The sequence below is a fragment of the Phodopus roborovskii genome, unplaced genomic scaffold (genome assembly GCF_943737965.1).
Source record: "Phodopus roborovskii unplaced genomic scaffold, PHOROB, whole genome shotgun sequence".
Classification (NCBI taxonomy): domain Eukaryota; kingdom Metazoa; phylum Chordata; class Mammalia; order Rodentia; family Cricetidae; genus Phodopus; species Phodopus roborovskii.
In genome coordinates, this window is record NW_026126416.1 from 26407188 (window position 1) to 26412454 (window position 5267).

Here is a 5267-nt window from a genome sequence, read left to right on the forward strand (position 1 = left end):
GGGTGGGCGTCCCGGGACGCAGCACAAGAGGTCCCGTGCGCCCGCGTCCACCCCTCGCGCCGAGCGCACGCAACCGAACCTGTCTCCTCTGTCGGCGCTCTGATTGGACGCAGCCCAGAAAGCTGGGCGCTCATTGGCCAAGACGAGTGCTCGTCCGCCCTTGTTCCTAGCCGCTTGTTAGCAAGCTAGGTGGCACGGCGCGATGGCCCGTCAAGGGCGCCGGAAGAGTGACCCTCGGACCCCGGCGCGGCCGCCATTTAGGGACGTCCTATCCCGCCCCGCGGAGAGGCGCGGTCAGGTGTGGTGTTCCATTGTGCTGAGAGGCCCGCTCTGTTGACCTGTCTCTACAGTCCAGGGAGGGGCGGGTCTGTGCTGGGTGGAGTGCGGTACACGCCCTAGGTGAACCGGGGCCCACCGCAGGCCTGGGGTCACCTGCCGGCCGCCGGAACCTTCCAGGGATTCTTCTGAACCACCTGAATATCTGCAGCTGGGACGTCGTTCTAACCTCCGGGTCCGAGAGAGGACCAGTGAGTGGTCCGTCCTTAGGGCCGAGGTACACCTTGCAGAGAATGCCACAAGCGCAGGTGACCTGCTGCAGTCTGAAAATGCGCTAGGCCTTGCCTCCCAGCCTCCGTTTGACTAGGAGGAGGCTACAGGATAGGAAAGTAAACAGGTTTCCCAAGACATACCTTGCCATGGGCAACCTAATGGTTTCTAAATGGAGTCTCTGGATAAACCACTATTCTAAAATGGGGCGTGGTGGCTCCTGGCTGTAATCCTAGCACTCTGGGGTCTGAGACAGGAGCATTGCTTCGAGATCTAGGCCAGCCTGGGCAACAGTGTGTCACAAAAATAAAGAAGTCAATAAAAAGTCGGTACCAATCTTAAAATGATAGTGTTAGCGGCTGTTCCCCAAGAAGCTTTACACAAAGTTGCTTCTGTGTCATCTTTTTAAACAAACAAAACTTAAGAATCTTAGTAGCCGGACGATGGTGGCACACACCTTTAGAGTCAGTACTCAGGAGGTACGAGGCAGGCAGATCTTAAGTGAGTTCAAGGCCAGCCAAGGCTATTACACAGAAAAACTATCTCAAATATTAAAAAAAAAAAAATCTTATGACAACAAATACTGGGAGTTTTGTTACTTTTGTTGTTTTATTGAGACAGGTTTTTCTCTGTGCAGCTTTGGGGCCTGTCCTCCTGGAACTTTCTCTGTAGACCAGGCTGGCCTTGAACTCACAGTGATACACCTACTCTGTCTTCCCAATGGGATTAAAGGTGTGAACCACCACTGCCAGGCGACAAATACTGTTAAAACGTTTTCTTGGTTTTTCGAGACAGAGTTTCTCTGTGGCTTTGGAAGCTATCCTCTATAGACCAGGCTGGCCTTGAACTCACAGAGATCCACCTGCCTCTGCCTCCTGAGTGCTGGGATTAAAGAAAGGCATTCGCCACCAAAGCAGGCTTGTTAAAAGGTTTTTAACAGTTTGCCCCTTTGGTTAATGGGAAGCCAATTGGAGACCTATTTGGAGCTGGTAAAGGATGTAAGAAATACAGAATCTTTTCAGTCAAACACAATAAAACCTGTATTTAGGACAAGGAATCAAAGCCCTTTTATCTCCCCCCACCTTGGAAGACCTTTTTTTTTGGGGGGGGCACATTCGAGACAAGGTTTCTCTGTGTGGTTTTTGTAAACCAGGCTGGCCTTGAACTCACATAAATTCTCCTGCCTCTGTCTCCCAAGCGCTGGGATTAAAAGGGCGAACTACCATCCTACTGAACCTAAACATTTCTAACAAGGAGAACCTGCAGACAGCTCCCAAAGCAGTTTCTTCAAACAAGGGACTTTGGAGTGTGGGGGACTTGCATATTTATACTGTAGAGACTTGTCATTCTGTCTGTAGGCGGCATGTTCCTGCAGTCCCAATTCATGCTGTTTCACAGAGCAAGTTTTAAAATGGCAGAGAAGTGTGGTGTGATGGTTCCTGTCTGTAATCAATCCCAGCACTCGGAAGGGCTGCTTCCAGTCCTAGGCTATCCTGGGCTGGCTGTGGTGCAGGGGCTGCAAAAGGCACAAAACAACGCTGTTGGGGAGCACAGCCTAGAAGCAGAGAATTTTACAGACCCTTAAGGGAGCAAAGTTTACTCAAGTTGCTTAGGAGATGGATCAAGCGCCCTTCTAGTAGTTTATTCTGCTGCCAATAGGTGGCAGCAGCTTCTCCCTGCCTGTGAGCAAGAAACTGTTCCTTGAACAGGATTTAGGGTTTTTCTTATACCCTCACTAATGTGTGCCATCTTAGGTATTTGTGTCAAAATAAAATTTTTTCTAAAGGTTGAGGGGAGGATGTTTTCTGGTAACTGAAAGTTTGGCCTCTCCTGCCCTATCTTGGCTGAATTTAGTTTAGAAATTAGTATTGTGTTTATTTCTTCATGAGAAGAAATTAAGGAGAAATTTGTAATAGAAAATAGTGGCCTCTTGAACAATGAGAAGGTTGGACTTTGCTGCTGTTTCCATTGATTAACAGGAGCTGTTGAGGTCTGTGAAAGCCCCAACCTATCCATAGTTTAGGGTTTTTATCTGCTTCACAAAGCAAAATGGAATTGTCCTGTGGGAATACAAAATTATCTTCTCCTCTGAAAAACATCCCACATCATTGGCTTTGATATTGTCCAGGAATATTGGGGTCTTATGAGAAATAAGGGTTTTTCAGTTGAGGTCAAGAGAATACAGCAACTGCAGCTAGCAAATCCTGAGTGTATTTACCTCCAGAACATGCATCTTCTATATAAGAGGATAAATCTTAGACGCTAAACACTGGAACTAGCTCTTATAGACCATGAGATCTGGAACTCAGAGATCCGCCTGCCTCTCTGCTTCCCAAGTGCTGGGACTAAAAAAGGCTTGTACCACCACCATCTGGCCTGGAAAGCAAGTTCTTTAAACTTTACAAATAGATTTTATTCTAGCACCAAGGGCTTCACTGATAACCTCTACTTTATCCCAATGGTTCTAGAACTAAAGATTGCAGGAGCTTGAAAGACAGCCGAGCAGTAGAGTACTTACTGTAGAGTACTTTCTTCCAGAGTTCAAATTTCACCATATTGGGTAGCTCACAACCACTTGTAACTCCAGCCCCAGGAGATCTGATGCCATCTTATGGCTTCTGTGGCACTCATACATGTGGCATAGTCTCATACAGACACACAAATTTAAACAAAAACTTTAAAGAAAAACTGAGGGACTGGAGAGGGGCTCGGTATATAGAAGCACTGGTTGGTCTTCCAGGTTTGGTTCCCAGCACCCACAGTAGCTCACAACTGTCACTCCTGTTCCAGGCGATCTGACACCTTCCTCTGGATTCCTTGGGAAGCACATGGTGCACATGCATACATGCAGGCAAAACACCCATACACATAAAATAGTAGTGGGCCAAGTAGCTTGCTGGGCAGGCAGAGCTTATGAAAAATGTTGCCTTCTGTTCCAGGACCCACTCAAAACTGACCACTTATTGGAATACTCAAAAAAAAAAAAAAAAAAAACTGATCAGAGAAGAATCCAGTGAATTGTGTGCTGCCTCCAAATCCACTGTTGTGGGATAATCTTTTTGTGTGCTAGCTAGTTTAATTAAAAAGCTGAATGGCAATAGCTAGGCAGAATTTTGGGGGCACAGAGGACACTGGGAAGAAGGGTGGAGACACGGAGAGTCACCGGCCAGATGGAGTGGAAGCAGTATGGGTACACAGTAAAGGTAACCAAGCCACATAAAAGAACATAAATTAAAGATATGGGTTAAGTTGTAAGAGCTAGTTGGTAACAAGCCTAAGCTATGGCTGAGCTTTCCTAATTAGTAAGTTTTTATGTGGTTATTTGGGAGCTAGCTGGTGGGACGCAGTCCAACTACACACTGTACCTTTTTTTGTTTTGAGCCAGGGTTTATCTGTGTAGCAGTCTTGGCTGTCCTAGAACTCACTTTGTAGACCAGGCTGGCCTTGAACTCACAGAGCTCTACCTGCCTCTGCCTTCTAAGTGCTAGGATTAAAGGCATGCACCACCATGGCCTGGTTTTGCAACTCCTTAATGGGGGTGGGGGGAGGCTCAAACAACAACTTGTCCTTTACCTTGAAAGGAATAGTTCAGGCCATCAAGATGACTTGGTAAGGCCGGGTGTGATACACAACTTTAGTTCCACCTCTCAGGAGGCAGAGGCAGGCAGATCTACCCATGTTAGAAGACAGCCTGGTTTACAAATCAAGTTCTAAGACAACTAGAGCTACACAGAGAAACTCTGTCTTCAAAAACAAAAAAGTGGCTTGGTAAGGATGCCTTCTACCAAGCCTGATGACATGAGTTCAATAGGGACCTACAAGGAAGGAGGAAATTGACTCCTGAAAGCTATCTTCTAACCACACATCTGTCTGTCTGTCTGTCTCTCTCTCATACACACACACACACACACACACACACACACACACACACACACACACACACACAAATGTAAAAGAAAGAAAGGAATAGCTCACCATACCCTAGACCAGTGGTTTTCAACCTGTGGGTTTTGATCACTTTGGGGTCAACTGACCTTTTCACAAGGGTATCCTAAGACCATCAGAAAACAGACATTTATATTATGATTCATAATATTAGCAAACTAGTTATGAAGTAGCAACAAAAACAGTTTTATGGTTGGAGCCACCATAACTTGAGGAACTGTATTAAAAGGGTCACACCATTAAGACAGGTGAGAACCACTGCCCTAGACCATTAGGACTCCAGAAGTCTTATGGACTTCTCGAGGAATATCCCCTTTCAGCACACTTTCTTATCAAGGTGGCTGAAATAGTTGCTAATTCCAAGAAGCCTGTTGCCAGTGTCATAGATCAGTGTGGCACAGAGAAGTACGAGGTCTCTGGAACAAGGCTGTAACAGGTACAGGGGGACAGAATCCTAAATGTGAATGAACCTTTCTAGTCTTGACAGTTGCAAGGAGCAAACAGTTCTTGATGGTCTTGACTATAAAGTTGTTGAGGGCAAAGACATTCATTAGATCACTCAATACACACTGATCAGGGAATGTTCTTTCAGAGGGACAGGTTCCAGCATCCATGTGGCAGCTCACAACTGCCATCCAGCCTATAGTCTTTCATCAAGCTTAATCATCCTTCAAAACCTAGTCCCTTCTTCAAAAGCCTTCCTTTTTTACTTATCTTTTATCTTTTTGAGATAGCATCATCCTATTGCCAGGGGTTGGTTGGAAATCCCCAAGTAA